Here is a 23646-nt window from a genome sequence, read left to right on the forward strand (position 1 = left end):
TCTTTACCCATTTTTGTTGAAATTAATTTGCTCGTCATCTTTCATATTGATTTGTTTATCTATCTTTATCACACTTTGTTATGCAAACCTTCCATAAATTAATAACATTCACGTATTAAGGATTTTATCTCGGAAAGAGCCAAGGTTTAGGACGACGCTTCAACAAAAATGCAAAGTATGAGGAACATAGGTGATATTGAAGGAAACATTGCAGAAATCTTAGAATTCTGAATGTCAAAATCCAAAAAAAATACTCTTCCCCTTTCTAAATCCCTGGTCAGCTATCATAATAAGCCAATTTAAATTTTGATATATTGCCAAAAAGCATAAAAAATAACTTTTATGGTAAAAAAAAAACAATTAGAAAACTCTTTTTTCTTGTTTTTGATAAAGCAGAGAAAACAGAAATTAGTTTCATGTTTTTCACTATTTCTATCACTTTCTATTTTTTATTAACGATTTTTCTGTTTCTGATTTCACCAAAAACAGAAATGTTTCCAACCTTCTAATCCAAGCTTATTTTATTTTCTGTTTCATAATCACCAAATCTCCTTTTTTGAGCATTTTACCTGCTTCTGCAATATGTTATGATTGATTAACTTTCGATGTTCCCCAAGTTTAAATTCCTGAGGCAATTTTAGGCTCTAGAGATAGTGAAAGAGTTGCTCAGAGCAACTTTAAAGTCAAAATTCGAATGTATTCCAAGTCAGCACCCCTCCAAAGTGAATTAATCTCTATATTGCTGTAAAAGAAACAACCTTTATTTTTTTTTTACATTCAGAACAGAGTATCTTTCCAAAGTCCTAAAAAGAAAATTGTTAGTAATGCTTTTGCTAATAATTATGCTTACAAAGCCTAACATACAATTGTGACTAAAGATATGTAATAAAAAATTTTAACAATTGAAAACATTCTAAGAGAAAAAACTGAAGAATACAATTCATGTTAGGTTTGTGCACCCAGAGGAGAATACCATTTTGGAAGGAGTCAACAATTATTTTCACCAAAAGAATTAAATCCTTACAAAACTAGATTAATTATGTCTACAAATGATGAAACTAAGACCTTTTACATTATGCTCAAACTTACATTAGAAAAAGAAAGTTCCTATTTTGTATCTTTTCATGCCTTTTGAGGGTAACGTTTTATCTAAAAGAAAATTATTAACTATTAATAATTAGCAACTGGGACCATGGAAACAGGCCTATACATAAATATTTATTTAGTACCTTCATGACAGCTGGAGGTGCAATAAAAATAACATCTGGAACAACATGATGCTTTCCAAAACTTTCAGTCATTGCTTTAGAGCTGTAAAGGAGACAACCTAAAAAGACAAATATTAAAATAAAATTAGACAACAGAGAATTAAATAGAACATTTATTAATTAAAAAAATTAACTAAAATAAATTTTATTTTTGAAGTAAAATTTATTTATGACCCACAAATGATCAAACAGTTCATGGTAACAAACTGTAAGTAAGAAGTGACTTAGCTCAATAGTAACCAAACTCTAATAAACGGAATTTTGATACCAGTAGATATATCAAAAGAATCAGATTTTTATGCTGATTTCAAATGTTTCATTTAGTTTAGTGTTACCCATCAGACGTGACACGCCTGAGAAAATTTTCCTTATTTAATAAAAGGGGAAACATCCCCCCTTGAAGTCACAAAGTCTTAATGAAAATCACATCATTAGATTCAGTGCATCAAAGAACCATAATGTAGAGGTTTCAAACTCCTATCTGCAAAAATGTGGAATTTTGTATTTTTTTGCCAGAAGAAAGATCATGGATGCATGTTTCTTTGTTGTTTTGTTTTTTCCCAGGGGTGATTATATCAACACAGTGGTCCTAGAATATTGTGAGAGGGCTCACTTCAACAGAAATTAAAGTTCTAGTGCCGTTTTTAAGTGACCATAAAATCGGAGGGCAACTTGACCCCCTCCCATGCTCATTTTTCCCAAAGTCACCTGGTCAAAATTTTGAGATAGCCATTTTGTTCAGTACATTCGAAAAATCTAATAACCATGTCTTTGATGATGACTTAATCCCTCACAGTCCCCACTGGAAGGGCTGCAAGTTATGAACTATGCCCATTGTTTAATATAGTATTATTACTATTACTGCTACTAACAACTCACTGCAGCATCAAGCTGCCTGAGGCTAACACAGCTGTAACATTCTGACTTACCTTTTCTATTCTAGTTGACCTGGGTTCTACAAGCATTGAATAAACGTCTGCTTACGAATCAACTGACTTTTTACATGGTGTCAGAGCCCCTCTAAAAGTCATGGAAGCCAACGTTCCATACCCCACAATGGACTGGTCAAGCGACAACCTCAAAGAGGCATAGTCGAGATTCCAGACACATGCAACCCTCATGTTCCAAGGACCCCTTAGTGGAAAGACTGAAAAAATCCAGTGTGCGTTCTTGCTGATCTGGCTAGGAGAAAAAGGGAGAGACATTTTCAGTACATTTACAATATCTGCTGCAGAAACAGACAAAATTGGAGCATATATATCCAAATTCAGTGAATATTTCAGCCCCCAGTCAAACACAGTGATCTCAAGATACCTCTTTCACAAAAGAGACCAACGTGATGGTGAAACAATCGATCAGTACATCACAGAATTAAAGTTATTGGCTCGGGAATGTGAATACTCCACAACAGACTTGAAAGAGGAAATGATAAGAGACAGACTTGTATGTGGTATCTCCTCAGCGAGAGTCAGAGAGAAGCTCCTACAGGCAGGTTCAAATCTGACCCTGTCACAAGCAGTTACTATATCAAGGGCACATGTAAAAACCCAGGTGCAACTTAGAACAATGTCGCAACCTGGCTCAAGCAGCACCCACGGAGGCCAGGATGCATACATTAAACAAGAAGTTGACTTCATTCGAAAAGGCAAGAAGACGAACCAGAGTGCACAAGCTTATAAACAATGTTACTTCTGTGGCGGAGAGTACTCCTCCCTGCACAAATGCCCAGCCAAAGGAAAAGCGTGTAGCAATTGCGACAAGCTAAATCATTTTGCGAAAGTTTGCAAAAGCAACAGAAAAACAGTAAACCTCATAAACCAGGAAGCATGTCGAAATGAAGACGATGATCTCTTTATCGATACAGTGAACATTATTGATTCTGTTAGCATGGACAAAGGTGAGGACCAACCCTATGTGAAGCTTATGGTGAATGGACAAGCCAGAATCACTTTCAAAATCGACACTGGCGCCCAAGCAAACATCATTCCAGAAAGGAATTTCAAGACCCTCAAGCCAAAGCCTGTAGTACGTGAAACGCTACAGATTCTTAATAGTTTTGGCGGCCAGAAAATACATACGCTTGGAGTCTGCAACCTGACATGTACATACACAAACGGCAGCAGTGAAACTCAGCCCTTCTTCATTGTAAAAGATGCCCCCATGCCAATCCTTGGCTTCGATACTAGCAGGAAACTCAACTTAGTCAAGCTGGTCCTCACAGTCGAGAGCTCAAAGGTCCAGAAATCAACTCCATTTGTCGAAGAATTCCAAGACCTCTTCCAAGGTATTGGTCAGCTCGAAGGAAAGTGCCACATTACGCTGAAAGAAGGAGCTGAACCAAAAGCAGTACCAGCTAGACGCGTCCCGATATCCCTCCAAGACAGCTTTAAGAAGGAACTCGATAGGATGGAAAGCCTTGGAGTCATAGAAAAAGTCTCCCACCCCACCGATTGGGTCAACGCTGCAGTTGTAATTGAAAAGCCTGACAAGAGTCTTCGGGTCTGCATCGACCCCCACGACTTGAATATGACCATCAAACGGCCCCATCATCCAATGCCTACATTCGACGAAGCTGTTTTGAAACATTCCGGCGCTAAGTACTTCACAAAACTTGACGCTCGCCATAGATATTGGTCGCTTGAACTTGACGAGGAGTCGTCCGAATTAACAACGTTCAACACACCATATGGCCGATACAAGTTCAAACGGATGCCGTTCGGCCTAATCTCGGCGCAAGACGAATTCCAGCTTCGCATGGAGGAGGCATTTGAAGGTATCAGAGGTTTTTCAGTCATAGTGGATGACATCATCATATCCGGCCGAACCGATGAAGAGCACGATTCTAATGCGCGCAGCGCGCTTATAAGAGCCCGTGAGAAATGCGTGAAGCTCAACCTTCAAAAATGTGTGTTCAAAAGTGATAGCATCCCTTACTTTGGACACATAATATCGGAAGCTGGCATCCATCCAGATCCACGGAAGGTTCAAGCACTAAAGGAAATGCGCATCCCATCGACTAAAGATGAACTTCAGACCGTCTTGGGAATGATGAACTATCTGGCAAGGTATATACCCAATCTTTCCTCACTGAACCAACCACTTCGCAAACCGGCAAACCAGCGAGAGTTCAAGTGGGAAGAAGAGCACAACTCAGCATTCACAAACATCAAAGAATTGATTTGTGACTCATTATCATTCCTTGATCCAACATCAGGAAACATCGAGCTCCAAGTCGATGCTTCGAAGTTCGGCCTTGGGGCTACTATTCTTCAGAACGGAAAAACTGTATCCTTTGCATCGAGATCGCTTAATCGCACCGAGCAAAATTATTCACAGATAGAAAAAGAATTATACGCTATCCTCTTCGGCTGCCTGCATTATCATCAGTACCTGTATGGCCAGAAATTCATCGTTGTGTCCGACCACAAACCTCTGCAAGTCGTCCTAAACCGCCCAATTTCGAAGTCGTCACCTAGGTTGCAGCGGATGTTACTGAAAATCGAGCCATATGATTTTACAGTGATATTTCGCCCTGGTAAAGAAATTCCTGTTGCCGACGCCCTATCCCGCTTATATCTCCCTGAAGAGGATACAGAAACGCAAATGGAGATTGAATTGTACGTGCACTCTGTGATGACGCTTCTCCCAATAAGCCCGGACAGGCTTAAAAAGCAAAAAGAAGAGACAGCAGCTGATCATCAATTGGTTGAGCTCACTAAGACTATCCAAAGTGGCTGGCCCGAATCTAAAAGGTCCGTTCCCACAAACATACTCCCATTTTGGAACGTCAGACACGAGTTAACAGTCATAGACCAGATCATATTGAAAGGCGATCGTTTGGTCATTCCAAAAAATTCCCGCAAGAACATCCTAGACCGCATCCATTCATCACACCTGGGAATTGAAAAGACTAAGCAACGAGCTCGCTCTATTGTGTTCTGGCCAGGTATGACAAAGGATGTCGAAGAACATATCAGACACTGCTATGCGTGTACCAAATATCAAAACTCGAATCAAAAGGAGCCGTTGTTACCTCATGATATCCCTCGCCTACCTTGGGAGAAGATCGGTTGTGATCTGTTCTACAAGAGTAGAGAATATTACCTCATCACCGTCGAATATTACAGCCGGTTTTTTGAGGTTGATAGATTCGGTAGCAATGCATACGCCCATCAAATCGTATCATGTTTGAAGAAACAATTTGCGCGGTATGGAATCCCTAGCGTCCTCGTCTCCGATAATGGTCCGCAATTCACATCAGCTCTATTTCAGAAGTTCATAAAAGACTGGGAAATAGCTCACAAGACTTCATCGCCAAACTTTCCGCAGTCAAACGGACTTGCGGAAAGGACAGTACAAACTGCCAAGGATATCCTTACTAAGACTGATCTCACAGGAGACGATTTCGAGTTGGCCATACTCGAATACAGGAACAAACCGGTCGATGGACTGGCATCCCCAGCCCAGATGCTGATGAGCAGAAACTTGAGATCAATAGTTCCTTGCACTGGAGAACTACTCTCCCCAAAAATCGTTCATCACGGCGAGTTCGTGCAGAACCGAAAAAAGCAACAATCACGCCAAAGGAAATACTACGACAGGCAGTCAAAAGAACTAAAACCCCTCCAAGTCGGCCAACCAATTCAAGCCCAAATCCAGGGTAAGACATGGCAGTCTGGTACAATCGTGAGAGCAGACAAGCATCCCAGATCATACATAATCGAGACGAATGAATGAGGAAACTATCGGCGAAACAGGCGTCACATAAAGGTGCTCTGCCATTCAAACAGGTCACCTGATGCTGCTGAAGCCCTGGAAACCCCACATGGTGAATCTAAGGGAAACCCACCTGCCGAAGCTCTTACCTCGTCACCCACAACTGCGTTTGCTGCTCTCACCCCTCCACCTAAAACGCCTGATCTAAACTCACGGCCGACTTCCCATGATCTTAGTCCAGCATTCCATACGCCAATACCTGTACCAAGCACAAGTCGCACGACCCACGCGGATCTACAGGGTGCTCTGTATTCAACCCGTTCAGGTCGATGCGTAAAGCCTGTAAAGAAACTTAACCTGTAAATGTAAAGAAACCATAGTGTGAGTGTAGTAGAGGTGAACTAGAGAAGTGATCCAAGTGCCTTATCGTATATGAAATATGTATGAGAGTACGAAAAGTGAGCCAAGCGCCTTCTCGTATTCTAAGAGTTAAGACTGCTAATCGTAGAGGTGAAATAGAGAAGTGACCCAAGTGTCTTATTGTATTATGAAGTATGTATGAGAGAAAGAAAAGTGTTAGAGAAGTGAGTTAAGCACCTTCTCGTATTCTAAGAGTGAAGACCACTTATCGAAAGAATTGGTATGGTGATGCATGCCTAATTAAAGTGGGGTGGATTGGTTATGGAATAGTGTTATTTGTTGGTAATATATAGTATGGTTTTTGTACCAGCTCACTAGTTTGGAAAGGAGGAAGGATGTAACATTCTGACTTACCTTTTCTATTCTAGTTGACCTGGGTTCTACAAGCATTGAATAAACGTCTGCTTACGAATCAACTGACTTTTACAACAGCTACGCACACTCCTCCTCCATCCAATTTATTCAAAGCCTCCCTTTTTACACCCTCCCAGGAAGTTCAGTGGCCACTGGAAAGCATACACACACTTTCAGAGTGGACTTTTCTGGTGGTGGGGGGGGGGGGGTCTTTGGGAGGGGGTTACATGAGAGGATCTTTCCACGGAGAAAGGGAATTTACTATGAAGGGGGCGCCAGATTTCCCAGAATTATTTAAAAAACAATCAGAAATTAAACATAAAAAGTATTTTCAACTGAAAGTAAGGAGTAAAATTAAAACCTAAAACAAACAGAATGTATTACGTATCCGTGGGGGTTTGCCTTCTAGTCAATACCATACTCTTTACACTAAAGGTCGAATTTTCTAATTCTTTAAGAATGATCCCTGAATCACAAAGGCTGTATAAATAGAATAAATAGCTCTTTTCAAAGTATTTTAAAAAAAACTTTAGCGTAGAGAGCAAGGTATTGACTAGAGGGCAAACACTTTCATCTGCATAATAATTTCTGTTTGTTTTAAGTTTTAATGTTGCTCCTTACCTTCAGTTGATAAAACTTTTTTTTTAATTTGATTACACCCATAGATGAACACAACAGAGTAGTGAAAAATTCAATAGAAAAAACTAACAGAACAATATCATAACCAACATATATAACACATCAACAAAAACAACACAACACACAATAATAAAAACGAAGATATCATTACTAAGAACAAAAACAGTTTAACCAGTATTATTGTGGAAAAGGTTGATTATAGGGTTGGTAACAGAAACAAAATATATTTGCAATAATATTGGATGCCACACTGACCAGGTGAGCAAGGTGCTAGCATAAAGAGACTTGATTGACTCTTAAATGAATACATTTACAAAAACTTTTCCTAATTATTATTTTAAAAAACTTTTCAAAAAATAGTTTTGCAAAGAAAGTAAAGAGCCATATAAAACTTGAGAGCAGCAGAAATGAAGTCCGATATTAATTCAAACTCAAAGCGACAAAAAATTACTATTAAAGAATAAATGCAGCTTGAAACAAACAGCAATTAAAATAAATGGTAATATCAAACATAAAGAAATTAGATACTGATATAAATATTTTAAAATGAGTGAAAATTAAATTGAATATTCAAGCCTAACTTAAAACAATCAAACATTACTTCCAGCAGGAGTTCGGTTACTACCCCAACTGTAAAAGTTACAAAGCATATTGCATCGTTTGCATTATATTGAAAACTATTGGTATTTTGAACAGTATGCTTTGTTTTTTTTAAAAAGTCAATGACAAATTAAGAACAAGTCACTACAATAAAAAAGAAGGCTGGTGAGATTTAGTGAAAATAAAATGAATATGTAATATATAATATAAAATATAATATATAATATTAATCTCTAGAAACTGAACAATTCTAGATTTTGTTTCACTTTTTTTATTACCAAGTCTGTTATTGGTTAATATACTGAAAATTTCTCCGTTTTTTCATGTCTTTGACTGAAGAACTGAAATATTTGATTTTAATTTAACAGTTTCAATTAGTGTCTTTTGATTTCCCTGAAATTTTCAACATAGCCTTAGCCATTCATGATATATATCAGATAGGCCTTTTTGACAACCTGGATGCACTATGCCATTTTGACAAGCACAATACAAATAAACCTTTTGCCTCAGTTCAATAGTATTAGCTGCAATATTAATAGTTTCAGTAGTATTTACAATCACAGTCCAAATCGCAGTAGCAGTAGCATACTAATAGTAGTAGTCACAGTTACAAGCAGTTGCACTCACAAGTTGTAGCATTTGTAGTCACTATTGCACGTAGTCATGGTCAGAGTTGCAAGTAGTTGCAGTTGCAGTCATAGTAGTAGCAGCAATAGTGGTCCTGAAAGTTTTAAGTTAATACCCTCAGTCATTTCAAAGATATTGCAAATATGTCCTTTTGATAAATTGGATGCACATAGTATCTTTTTACTTAGTTAACCATACCCTTCAACAATTCCTGAAGTTTCACCTCAATATCCTTAGCCTTTTCTGACACACCTAGGATCAAATATTCATTCTTTTTTTCCAAATGATAAATTCTGTAAGTAAACAATGGACACATTTCATAATTTATAACCCTTCTTCAAGGAGCTGTATGGGGCATAATATCCCCACTGGCAAAGTTATTAGACTTTTGACTATTTTGACCAAAGTGGCTATTTTGCAGTTTTGATAAGTGATTAGACTCTTTGGCCTCCAAGCACTTTTACACATGCCCTGAAAGTTTCAACTTAATACACTCAGCCATTTCAGACACATTGCCAATGCACCCATTTGACAACCAGCATGCACATAGTTTGTTCTGATTTTGTTCAGCAACCCCCTCAATATTTCCTGAAAGTACCCACAAGCAGAAGTATTTGCAGGCATAAATAGTTGCAGTCCCAGTTGCAAATAGTTGCAGACACAGTTGCAAATTGTAGCTGTCACTGTTGTAACAACAATAGTAGTAGTACTGGCCCTAAAAGTTTTACGTTAATAGCCTATGCTGTTACTAACATACGTCAAATTCACCCTATTACTAGCCTGAATGCAAACAGTGTCTTTTAATTTAGTTTGTCTTTTAACAACCTTAACTTTTTTGGATACACACATGATCACATATTCTCTTCTTTGAAATGATAATCAAGTATGCAAACAAAAGCCAAGTTAATAGTTTACAACCCTCTCCCTGGGGGTTCTGGGATGCATGATGACCCCAGGGGCATACTTATTAGACCTTTAGACTACTTTGAATAATTTTTTTTCAAATTTTAATCAATATCCCCCTCAAAATTTCCAAGAGTAGTTGGAAATTTTGTGTTTTGGTTTTACACATAGAATACTTATTTTTATTCAATAGCCTCCTCAAAATGTTCTGAGGTTAGTTGCAAGTGGTCACCACTGAAAGTCACCTTAGTAACTATAGCAGTCACAGGTAGTTGCACAGTAGCTATTGCAGTAGTAGTGGCTGTGAAACTTTAAAGGCAACACCCTTGCCCATTCCTAAGATATTGCAGAAATGCCTTTTTGACAAACATGGATGCACAGTGTCTTACACTCTAGCTCAACTTATCACCCTCAGTATTTTTTGAAATTTCAATCCAAGACCCTTGGCCTTTTTGAGTACACCCAGGATCAAATACTCCCCTCTTTCCCAAGGTTAATCTTAACATTAAAAAAAGACAAATTCAATAAATCACATTCCTTACCTGAGGAACTACGGGTGCATCCCCAGAGGCACAATTGTTAGACCTTTTTACTATTTTGAAAAAAATCCATTTCAAAATTTCTCTCAGTGTTAAGGAGAACATCTAGAAAGACAAGATGAGGTAGCTGGTTGCCTTCTGATCACTCTTCAACATATGCCTCAGCATGTCTTGAAAGTTTCATCTTAATACCCTTAGCTGTTCCTTAGATACTGCTGTTGCACCCACTTACTGAGGACTCGATATCTACATTTAGTCGCTGGATCGGTAATTATCAGTTTGAGGACATTTGCTCTGAACAGGATATTAATATTAAAGTCAATAAGCTGAATACTCTGCTTCAGGAGCAATTTCAGACTTGTTTTCCCGTAAAAGTCATTAATGTGAGTGACACTGATAAACCGTGGATAACCAATGATCTAAAGAATTTAATAAAAACCCGTTGTCGCCTTCATATCGCTGGTGATACCGTAGCTTCAGCCAAGTTGCGTAATCATATAGTTAAACTGAACAAGCGTGCCAAGAGGCAGTATGTGAGGGATAAAATTATTCCCTTACTCACAATAGACCCCCGAAATGGCATTCCTCAGTAAAAAGACTTACCGGTAAGACAACACTCAGAGATCTAAGGCTCCTCAAAGAGGACGGTACTTTAACCTCAGCTAATGAAGTCAATTCTTTTTTTGCTGACATTTGTACCTCATTTCCATCAATCACAAAATCAGAAATTGATACTATCATTGCTGGTGCAGAGATTGAGGGCGTATGTGAGGTCTCTGAATTCACTGTTTATAAGGAACTCCTAAGACTGAAAGCGAACTGTGCGTCCTACCCAGGTGAGCTTCCAGTAAAGCTGTTACGTGAATTCGCCATTTTTCTCGCTAAGCCACTCTCTTCTATAATCAACCAATGTTTCCTTCAGAAAGTATTCCCTAGTGCTTGGAAAAGAGCATATGTCCGCGTTATTCCAAAAGTAAGGTGTCCAAAATCTTGTGATCAACTCCGACCTATATCAATAACTCCGAACCTTTCTAAAGTTGCAGAAACGTTTATTTACCGCAAACTTATGTCACAGGTCTCTGCACATCTAGACCCGTATCAGTATGGATGCTTAAGAGGCAGCAGCACAACTGTTTATTTAGTACGGATGTACCATCTCATTGTCGAGTGGCTCGACCGAGGAAGTGCTATAGTCGACCTTCTCCTCGTAGACTACCGAAAGGCTTTTGATCTTATTCGCCATTCCGTTGCTATCACAAATCTACGCACCATGGGTGCGCAAAAACATATTCTCCTTTTAGTGATCAATTTTTTACAGGCCCGCTATCAGTGCGTTTACAGTCTTTTCCCAGGAGATACCGACTCCGAATGGGTCGAGCTTACATGCGGAGCCCCACAAGGTACTAAGCTCGCTAGTCTACTGTTTTTGGCAGTGATAAATTTCATCCTTTCCGGCTATGAAGAAAGATTTAAGTATGTAGACGCGAACAGCCTCCAAATCAACGAAGGAAAGACTAAAATCCTTCGCTTTAATCCCCTGAAGAGAGACTTTGTGTGCCCTCCTCCTCCTTATCCTAGTGAATCTTCGGCAGTAGTGCTTGGTGTCAAGTTTAGCATCGACTGCTCTTTCAGCCTCCATGTCGATACAATTATCAAAAAGGCAAATAGTGCGATGCGGACACTTATACTAATGCGTCGATTTGGTTTTTCAGTGACACAACTAAGGATAGCCTATCTTACTTACATTCGACCAATTTTAGAGTATGAATGTCCCGTATGGGGCCCACAAGTCAATAACACTATTTACCTAAGTGACCAGCTTGAGTCAATACAAAAAAGAGCAGTCAAAGTAATATTGTGCGATGCTTTTACCGAATATAAGTTAGCATTATCCACTTTACAAATTCCCTCTCTTCAAGAGCGTCGTCTCAGTTTGATCCTTGAATTTGGCCAATATCTTCTCAGAAGTGATAAATACAGATCGATACTACCACCAGTTTTAGTGAAACATCGAAGTACTAGGTTGAAGAAATTTGACAGATTAGCAGCACCTCCTTCACGCACAAATCGTTTTTCCAACTCATTCATCCCTTTCTTTGTATCAAAGTATAACAATTGTTGATTTTAAACTATTTGTCTTCTGATTTTTTTTGTCGTTTGATTTAATCCTTTTTTCTTTTTTGTAAGCACAAGCGCCATTTAGTTTTATGACTACGAGAGATTGTGCAAATAAAACCTATGCTAAAACCTATGCTTAACAACCATCCTGCATAACATTTTGTTTGAAATCCCTTTCAATATTTTCTGAAATTTTCATCTTAATATCCCAAGCTTTTTTGGACACTTGTTCAAACATGCCCCATTTTCCAAGTAACCAACCTTATATATAAACAATGGCAACTTGCATAACTTACAAACATTGTCCCAGGGCCTGTGGTGGGTTATGTGATCCCTGGAAGGAGTCTTTTTGGAGAATCAAGATCAAGCATGCCCTCTTTTCAAAATAAAAAAATCTTATATGACAACAATTGGCAAGTTGCATAGCTTACAGCCCTTGCTCTGTAGACTCGGGGGTTCTTCGTCAACCCTAGGGGCATAGTTATTTGACCTTTGGACTGTTTTGGACAAAATAGCTCTTTCAAAATTCTATTGAATGCATTTGGGTAAAAAGGGGATAGGAAGGGGGGGGGGCTGGTTGCTCTCCAATCACTTTTGACTCTTAAAAAAGATACTAGAACTTTTGATTTTCAACTGAAAAAGCCCCCTCTAAAATTTATACAACCACCCTTCCAAAAAAAGTGCCTTTGGGTGAAAATTAATTACTAAATTTTGATATACTGGAACTTTATGCCTCATTACTGTAGGAAAGGCTATACCAATAGAATTGCTTCTGATAAAAAAAAACTTGTTTGCCATAAAATACTAGTTAACATTTTTAGAAATCAATGCATCTATTTCTGTTCTTGCACACAAGACCATTTTCCAAACATAAACAAATAAGCAACAAGTTTAATATTCTAGATATTTCACAAGATACTTGAAACAAGAATTATTATATCAAAAAATAGTTTCCATTCTCTGGCATTAGTCATATTGGTGTATGCACTGGTAGAACCTGTTGAAAGAACAGTGGTGACTTGGATGAATTCTACATACAGTTGCAGGGATAAATAGACAAGATACCATCTCTAATGCCCCAGTGGGTACAAACAGTACCCATTGGGTACTGTGGAGAGACATCCCCTAGTTTAGACTAATTTGATACAGGGATGGAGCAAAGCTCTAATAACAGGCTGCTACAATTATATAGTCACAGCCAATTTTAGGCTAGCCTTATTGATTGTGGAAGGTAAATGACAACATCTGGTAGTATCCTGAAATAATTCAAAACAGAACATCTGAAGTATAGCTAGTTATCAGGTAGTTGGCACTAGTAGACTTTAGGATGAGAGTTTGAGATGAACATTCAATTAATAGTTGGATAAGACATTGGTGTCTCGAATAAGTATTTGATTTTAGTGGGTCAGATTTGATAATATGAAATATGGGCAGAATGATGTCAGTAAAATAGGAGACAATGCTATAAAAAAAAAACAGATAGTGAATGCATCAGGAAATTCGTCAGAATTGTTAATACCAACAAGAAAATAGCCAAAGCCAAAATCAAATATTATGCCAGTATTCAAGCTTACTGAGAGCAATGCTCTTCATACTCTTTCATGGGAGCACTGTGCAGCAGAGTCGAATCCAGATTGCCTATTGGTATGTACTATCAGTACTTTGTCCAAACTGATCAATGGATAAAGTGGATGTTTGTTCTTTTTAGTTCCCTCCCTCCATGAAAGTTTTGGTGCCCAAACATTAGTCTTGATCTTATACAGGACTAAAAAAGAGAATATTCCACATGAACTGATCAGAGCTGACTTTTTTAAGGAAAAAAGACACAAGTTATAAAAATCATTTACTTAATTACATAGAAAGGTCCATAGTATGTAATTAAATAAAAGAACAAGTTTTTCAATTGAAAGTAAGGAGCAACATTAAAACTCAAAATGAACAGAAATTATTTTATATATTAAGGGGGCGCTCTCCTCCTCAATAGCTTGCTCTTTACATTAATATTTAGCATACTAACCAAGGTATTGAGGACAGGGGCAACCCCTTCATATACAGAATAATTTCTGTTTGTTTTGAGTTTTAAAGTTCCTCCTTAGTCTCAGTTGAAAATACTTGTTTTTTCTGATAATTTTTCAAATAATGCTGGTAAATCTGGCTCACCTCTATGAAAAATTTCCTCCCCTTGTGGGAAACTTCTCAAAGCAAAGTTCATCCCATGTAAAATTTGCCCAATGTAAAATTCCCCTCCCTACTGTAAAAATTTCTTATGGATAATTCAGCCTGAAAATTCTCCTTGGCATACTTTCATTTAAAAATACTTTAATTTCTAATCATTTTTTTGATCATTCTGGAATTTCCCCTTTCATGAAAAATGTAAACGTTCTGAAAAATTCCCCCATAACATCTGAACATGCAAAACTGAGCTGACAAAAAGAAACTAAGACACAAAAAAAGCATTTTGTGTTGAAATTCTGTCCAATCCAATGGAAAAGTTACCCCCAGAAATTTCCATCTCCACAGAAAATTCTTCCCATGAAAACCCATCCCAAGCAAAAAATTGCTCCCCAAAAATGCCTTTATGCTTCCCAATAGCAAATAATATATGCAAAAAATGAACAAATTTCATAGCTTACAGGCCTTTCCACATGAGCTGTGGGAAGTCATGTTACCCCTAAAGGCATAGCTATTGGATCTTTCAATTATTCTGAACAAAATGGATATCTAGAATTTTTAATCAGACAACTTTGGGGAAAATAGGTGTGGGAGGGGGATAGTTACCCTCCAATCTTTTCACCTTGTCTCTGTGTCAGTAATAGTTTATGTATTTATTCACCTTCAGAAACCCATTTAATATCAGCTTAGCATTCCTACTCCCTAGAAGGTACATTTAAAATTCAGAGAACTAGGCTACTTAAAGAATTATAACACCTACTTATATTATTCTTAAATTAATACCAATAAACTTTATTCCACCCTTTTCCCCTAATGGTAAAACACAGCCCAATTATACTGTATATATGGTACTCAATGAATTTTCTATAGGGTGACTCTTCTTCTTCATCATAATTGAGTGGTAAACAAGCATCAGGAAAACAGAGTCAGGAAAATAATAAAAGTAAGTACTGCATGTTATTTCAGAATTTTTTTAAGTAGTTTCCACAATTTTATAGTGTTAATTACCTTAATTCACACTTTGGAGCAATAAGGTCCAATGGATCTGTGTTGCTCCATGAATGATGATGGCTGACACCTGTTACTGATCTGGATCATGCCAGCAGTCTTGTGGAGAATGGGAAAATTGGTAAAATCCTAATTCAGCTACTTTTTCTATCTTTGAAAGGGGTTAGGTTATCAAAATTAAACTTTCAGGGATGGTTCAATAGATTACAGTATGTCCTGGGAGGGTATTTTTAAGTACCTACCTGTACTCCTTTTACCTCAAGAGGGCCCTGATCTTGGAAGACCTTTACAAATCATTGTGGTTTAAAGGTAAAACCTTGAAAGAGAAATTTTCGGCTTGAATGAATTCCAATAAAACTATATTACGCTTCACAATTTTGCTCAATCCCAATGTATGATGTTTCAAAGATCTGCAAATACATTTCCTAAATTTTGAAAGATTTATTGATATGGCTTAAAAATTTTACTCAAATGACAGGAATTGCATTTGTTACGGGGGGGGGGTTTCTTCTAAAGTTATTGGATTGTAGTGTTTTTTTATGAATTTAAGTTGAATTGTGGCATGGGAGCTTTATAGTTAAGGGACACAGACTAGGAGGGTTCTATTGACAAGTCTCTATAACCATGGAGATGAAATCATTATCATGACGTTTAGGTCTGCCGAGATGGGCAGATTCCCTTGGGAACGAACCAGTAGACAATAGGAACTGTACCTGTACCTTGACTCAAAGACAAACACAATTATTGACAATAATTTTATTTTCTTACTTCATATACAACTTCAGGTAAAATGACTCCAATGAAAGGTAGCAGTATAATGTACATCAAAGAGTGACTACCAAAAAACTGAATTGCACTCCTAACTTTTGGTTCACCTTATATATCCCGAATCAACCCGGATTTCTAAATTAAGCACTGGGTAGACTGACCTCAGAAATGTTGCAACACAACTCTTATTTCGATTATACAACATAAATCTAATTTTGGTAGTCAAAAAAAGTATCATTTTGTATCATTTTCGACTACCAAAATTGGTAGCTGTAAAACTTGCTGTAATTGCGAAATTGTAAGCAAAATTGCTTGCTGTATTACTATCATTAAAAACTATCAAAAAAGGTATTATTTTTGACTACCAAAATTGGTAACTGTAAAACTTGCTGTAATTGCGAAATTGTAAGCAAAATTGCTTGCTGTGAAACTTGTGCCAAAAAAGTAAAACTTTGTTTTACTTTTGTAAAACTTTTGTTTGAAACCTTCTAAAGTGAACAAAATGAGAGACTTGGTTTTGAGTTCTGAAGGGGGGGAGGGGGTTGCTGGTCCATATGTTACATATCCTATATCCTGCTTTAGATTGACGCCCTCGTCAATCAGAACGTCCCCTGTCCTTAAATTTTATCTTTCATACAGTTTCTTATTGTCAAAATATTCTTATTTTAATTGTTTCACCACAAAAATGATTATTCAAAGAAAACGTATATACCTACACCTTGTATTGAACCTACACCTTACACTTGAATTATATTAATACATCACTTGACATGAATAAGGTTTATACGTGAATACCTGGTTTCAAAAATTAAATACCTGGTTTCAAAATTTTTTTTTTTTGCATTTAATTATTTTTTAATTGATCCCAGGTATTCTTACCCTAAAGTGTAAAATATACAACATTATATAAAAAGAATTACCACTTGCACTTTTATTAAGTTTCAACTATTCACTACTTGGCACTTTTTAATTGTTCATCACTTAGCATTTTTGGAATATTACACACCGATCACAATTCTCGTGTCCTTGCCCTATTCACTGATTGAACTAATATAATGTCATTCTTTAATTTCTCACCCTTAAGTTTTTTTTTTGTTTCTTGAAAATTTAGCAACCGTACAGTCTGTCTTGTTATCACGCTTTTACAAAATGGGAAGTGCAGGACTTGGAACACCTATCCCCAGGAGTTTAAGTACAACAGTACACCCGGTACTACGGTTCTTCCGTTCCTTTCCCTTCTGCATTTTAAGCGTTATTCCTATTGTCTTTAATTTATTAGACTGAGGTAGTATTTAAAACCTTACTTTGTGGTTGATTCCGAAGTTTATAAGAATAGGAATTAGAATGTTCTGTTCTAAATCTTCATCTGGGTCTGATGTTGCTGATATCGGGTCTCCATGTTGAATTAGGTTACCATCTATGGTGCCTTCGCGGGTATGTTGGGGTTGTACTTGCTGGCGGGATGTTAAGTCTTCTCTAGCCTACGGTGTTCAGTCAGAAATATGAAAATGATTATAGTATGGTAGATGGCGCTATTTGAGGTGTTAGTGGGTGATAGTCTTCTGGTTGAATCAGGTGTTTTCGGGCATTCTTCGGCGGTTGACGAATCATGATAGGTGTTTTCCAGTTTTTGACCATGACGTAATGTCGGCCAATGTCAAGACTATGCCAAGTTCTGTAATAAAAAAATTTCCAGGCAGAATCATATGGTTATTAAATAGAATAATAACAATAGTATATAATTATAAAAGCGATGGTTGTAATTAACATTAATTATTGTGACATTTAATTGCACTTGTTTTAAGAATGATTGAGTATATGATAAGCATATGATTATATGATTAAACAAGTAACACTGTTTAAAGGCGTTGATTAAGCACATGATTAATTTGGAGTTTTTTTTGTATATTTATAATTCTTTATACTCCCAACGCAAGACTTTGTAGAAAAGTAACGTTTTTTTATAGCGTCATAGCCTTTCTATTGCCATGTGTTAGGAATATTTAGTTTAGGAACACAATATTGAAAAATACAAGAGACAACCTCCACTCTCTTCTTTATATTAAAAAGGGACAAGTGATTTATACTTGTCAGAGGTCTAGATTTTACATAAAAATTTTCTGCGAAATATTTATATTTTTGATGTAATTCTGCCAAAAAGAAATACAATTAAATTGTATCTTAGCCTTTTAGCTGTAATACACCAAGAATATTTATTAAAGTGGGGACTGGATATATGAATATATGGGAAAAAGACCTCGATTTTCCTATACTGTTATATCCTCCCTTTATTATGGCTTAAATATCATCAGGAGCTGTAGGGTTTAATTGATCCATTTCTTGAGCATCAATTGCATCGTTTTTTATCGTTTTTCGTCTCAAGAGCTTTCCATAATTTACTGTGAGTAGCGCTCTTATTGTTAGAGATATAAGAAATACCAAAAATATGGTGATTATTATATTGTACCAGGAATTTGGTGAGAATAATCCATATTGACTTTCTACGTACTTTAGTCTTTGGTCTTCGGTCGTGAACAACGGTATTTGTAGGTCTAATGCCTCTTTTATTTTTGCTAACAGCATAGTACCCTTAATTTTCTCTATTTTGGGCCATATTGCTATTTTTGATTCTTCGTTGTTCATGTTTGGTATCGTATAAGACAAATTTATTCCTTGGAAATTTATTATTTTTGGGCTCATAACATTCGTGCTAGTTGTGATCAAAGGTGTTTGTACAGTTGTTTCCTTTGTCACGAGTCGGCAGCCTTGTTTTATTGTTATTGTTCCAACGTCCTGTAATAGTATTTCGGTTCGATAACTGGGGTCAATCTTTTCTGTATTGTTATAGCATGATAGAGTTCCTACTGTCTTTCTAGGTACTGTAAAAAGCCATAGGTCGTTTCGTAAATTAATGAAGATTTTTCTTTTTGTGCTTCCTACTAAAGCATCACATGAGTTGGGAATATCTTGCTGTTTTGCGATTCCTTTAGGAAGAGATCTAATGTGCATGATCCGATTTTTACATTATATATAGGTAGCGTTAGTTGGCAGACTAAATTTTTAAAAGAGACACATTCTTTTAAATCCGGTGAATTGGCTAGTGCATATTTTCTTCTGTCTTGATCAAATCGCATATATTCTGCTTCAGGCGTGATGCTCATGAAGGAGTTGGTCTCTTTAATATTAATGAGAAAAGTTGATATTTTGTACAGATCAAATATGGACTGTTGATTAATTAGTGGGATTGTTACGACAGCAAACAGTTGCTCATTAATTTCGGTGATATGTACCTTCAGTTTGGTATAATATAAAAACAAGTTAGCTACTTCTGGTTCTACCGGTAAGTGGAGATCAAATGTTAAGTGAGTTTTTATTTCACTTAGGATGTTCTTAAGGTCAGAGGGATCTGCTAAGTGGTAAGATAGGGCTCCTCCTGTTAGTTCAAATAACGCGAATTCAAATTTACTGACATCAGTAGCTAAGTTCAACAAAGACATAATGACAATGTCGAGTGATACCATTGTTAGGCTGGAATCGGAGATTACTCTGTCTACTTCATTTTTTTAAATAATTCATTGTGTTGACCGTTCTTGAAATTTTTTTGGAAATGACCTCAATTTTGTCTTTTTGATATACTTGCTTGTATTTTTTGTACATGGACTGTTGTATTCATGGCTGTATTGAGCCTTTTAACATTATCTCTCAATATATTTAAATCTTCCTCGATTGACAAACCGAATAATCGAGATGCAAGCTCCCCTACTATTGGGATTAAACTTGTTGATCTTTTATATTTACTCCTACGGAAAAATACTTCAAATATACGTGTTGTGCTTTGTTTAAGTTTTTGTATTTTTGTATTGAATAGTTCAAATAACGCTTCCAACCTTTGTCTATATAATATGAGGAAGGCCTGATGGGTTGATATTTTATGAGCATTTTCCATGGTTAACTCCGGGAGGGGTTCTAATTCAGTCTTCGCTGGTTCGTCAGCCATGGCTAGTCGTGCGCAAGTTTTTTTTCCGTCTATAGTCCAACATTTTCTCCAGTGGTTTTCATCTTGGCATTTTTTGTCCCCTTCCATGCATTCTGTTCTGCTATAATCGGTGTCGACGAAAGGGATTTGCCATCTAACTTGTATTCTGCCTCTTTTCTTTGACGTCCAAATTAAACTAGTTGATCGATATGGTTGCCTTACTGTTATTAAAATTTTATCGTTTCTACTTGGTACTAGTACACTAGGGACAATTTCTGTTGTAATTTCTGACATTGAAGTGTCTAATTCTATTGGTTGTGGGTCAGTAATCGGGGGGTTTGATGTGTGGAATGTTTCTTCCATTTCTATTATTGGGGTAAGTTCAGTTTCGATCGTTGTTGGAGTAAACTCAGTTTCTGCTGTGGTTTCCTCGTTCTGAGTATTGTACTTCCAGAAGGTCGTCGTTTCATATTTCCTTGAAGTGCTTTTAGAAGTCTTCATTATTTCGTTTAAGTTTTCTTCGGTATTAGAAGTAAGACGTGGAATATGGGAGGTCGTGTTTATTTTAGTAGCTTCTGTTGTAACGTTTATTATTCTACAGAAATATTGACATTTAAATTTGTATTTCGGTTTGGTGGTACCATTAGTCGAATTTGATCCTACTTCAACATTTTCTATACCCCTTATTATCTCTGGTATTTTATTTGTTCGTGTTACAAGGTCAGATACAATGTTTGTTGTTTGGGTTTCAATTGCCGCGGTTTGTTGTGTGTTTGGGGAAATATTTGTTATATCTTTCTTTTCAACTTCTGTTGGCTTTATTTCAGAAAAATTTATTTCTCCTTGTACGGGTTTTTTCTCAGCCTTGATAGCTCGTTTGGTCCATTCCATAGTTCTTTGAAGAAATTCCATACTGTGGGCAATTCGTTTAATAATGCATATTTTCCATCGTAAAATTTTCCTTGTCTAAGTTGGGTCTTATTTGGTTTGATTATGTTTTGGGTCTCTTTATCGTTGTCTAAGTTTTGGTTTTCACTAATAGATCTCTTTTTTCTTTTTTCAATAGCTTTTCCGAGTCCTATAGCTTTATCAATTTCGGCCATTTTTGCATCAAAATCATCAACTATTTTCTTTATTTTGATTTTGGGATAGGTAGGAGATGGATAGGTAAGGGAAGGTATATCTTTCTTTTCTTTATGGTTGCTTTTGCTTGCTTGCAGTCCCTTGTTCGATTTTAGAAATTGAAAGATTGATTCCTTTAAGTCATAGGTATTTTTCTCTAGCCTTAATACTTGTTGAAATAAAGTTTCGAATGGTTTAGGGTCTAGTTTCATAAATATTTTCCACGCGTTGTTACTGGTAAGAAGTGAGTTTTCATGCTTGAAAATCACTCCATGTTTTATGATATCTTGTGTGTTGGAATGGACGCACCGGGTCATCAATATTGTTATCAACTTTATTATTTCTAGAAGAGTTATTTCAGTGATTAGCGTTGTTGGAGCTATACCACCTTAGTTTTTTTTTTCCTTTACCACTTCCACCAATATTAGGTGTTAATATCATTAGTATATAACACAAACCGTATAAAGTAAATTAATTTTCTCTTCTCCAAGGAATTATGTTACTCTTCTCTCTTTAAATTAAAGTTTAAGTTTTTTTACAGATTTTTTATTATTTATATTAAACATAGCCTAGGTCCTTTTTCATCAATTTCTTTAAATTCTGATTTTAAAGATTCACTGGTTCTAAAATTTATTTCTAGTATATGGTCGCTATTTTTATATTAATATACATAAGATAATCTACAAGACATTTTGGTATTTTAAAACTTTCTAATGTATGGTTAGTGTTAAATTTTTGCATAATTGCCCGTATTTTGTTTCTACATAGTCCTTTTAAACTTGATTGATTAGTTGTATTGCAATTTACTTTATATTTTAATGAAGTATAACCAAAAGAAGGATTGACACATTCCACTATAATTTCAGATACGATGATGTCTGTTCCAGGAAAGATTTTTGACCATAAGTATTGTTTACTTTTGTACAAATGTACCGTTAGTTTCTTTAGTGCGTCGTAATCTTCTCTATGTAAAACGGGACATCCTTCCAAGATTTCATTTTCTAAATTATTATTGACGTATTTGTTGTAAACTGAGAGAATTAAGTTTGATTTAATTGATAATTTTAAGTCTTTTTCCACTAATATTAATATGAGATGTAAAGGCCAGATAATTGTGAAGTCATTTACATCACAACAAATATCTAGATGTTCGATAATTAGTTCTCCTATCAGGGGGTAATTCTTATTGGTGATTTTATCAAGTATTATTTTAAATGTTATTGATGAAAATTTTCTTATATACTCATAACCCTCCCTGACTACTTCTAATGAAAATTGACAATTTAATATTACTTTCATTACATCCCTAATTAAATAGCTTTTAAATATGATTGGTGTTCTTAAAAATTTATAATTTAGATTTCTCACTGCATTAATAATCAAGCTATTCCAAATTCTTTCGTTTAATTCATAGTTAAACTTGTATAAATCAGGTAAACTATAATAGTCTTCGTGAGAACCAGGTTTTATTTGGTCTAGGAGGTTATATTGTGTTTCATTTTTTTCGAGATTAGGGTTACTCCTTGTTCTTCTTATAGGCATTTTGTTAGTTTTATTAATTCAAGCAGGATATAATTTATATTTACCTGTTATTGTGGGATTAAGTTGTGGCTTATCTAGAAATAGTATTATATTATTTTTTTTTTTTTAGAATTTAAATTAATTTATTTCTATAGGGTCTTTTATTAAAAAGTATTTAACAAAGTATATTATTATTTTTATTCGCAATTCCAACGAAATCTTGCTTCAAGGTAATAGTGGTCTGATCCATTTTGACTATTAGGTAATGGTCCTATTTTTAAACAGTCCTTGTATGTTGGGAGACGAAGTATTAGTTCTTGTTTTTCATGTTTGTTCAATTTTTCGTCAATATTACTGTAGAGAATATAGTCAACTAAGTTGTGACAAGTCGAATTCAAACGAACTTTTGGAAATTTATCTGAATAATAAACACTTTTAAAGGCAAATTTATTCGTTAATGTACCGGATGAAAAAATTTTTTCTTCAATGCAGTTATTCTGTTTTGGTTCTTGTAAGTATTGACAAGAATCAGAAATATATAGCTCCTTTGAGAGAAAGGTTTTCCCAATTTTTTGTGAACCACAGTCAGTTAGCTTTTTTTTATATCTAGGTGTTCATACTTAAGCCTTCCTTGGCTTAAAAAAGAGTATAATTTGCTTGAAGGGGTTAAATTCAAATCACCACAAAGAATAACTGGAAAGTAGTTAGTATTTTTGCAAGCAACGCGGTTAATTTCTGCAAGAAGTACTTGGAGTTGGGCTAAACGCACATCTTCTCTTTTACGGTTGTATAACAAATGCGTGTTTACAATGCATATCTGTTTATCCGGGTTCTTAAATGGGGTGAGAATAGAAATAAGTGCAATGTTATCTCGATTAAGTAGATCTATTCCATT

General features: G+C 36.0%; 1 long non-coding RNA gene across 4 annotated transcripts in view; it reads right to left on the reverse strand.

Annotated features, from left to right (window-relative positions):
- The window catches only part of LOC136041843 (uncharacterized), a 123114-nt gene that overhangs the window by 35688 nt on the left and 63780 nt on the right, over positions 1-23646 (reverse strand). For all 4 annotated transcript variants that reach the window (XR_010621112.1, XR_010621110.1, XR_010621111.1 and 1 more), the window contains exon 4: positions 1230-1327. This is a non-coding gene — a long non-coding RNA (uncharacterized LOC136041843). The remainder of the gene's footprint in view (positions 1-1229; positions 1328-23646) is intronic.

Source organism: Artemia franciscana, unplaced genomic scaffold (genome assembly GCF_032884065.1).
Source record: "Artemia franciscana unplaced genomic scaffold, ASM3288406v1 PGA_scaffold_43, whole genome shotgun sequence".
Taxonomy (NCBI): domain Eukaryota; kingdom Metazoa; phylum Arthropoda; class Branchiopoda; order Anostraca; family Artemiidae; genus Artemia; species Artemia franciscana.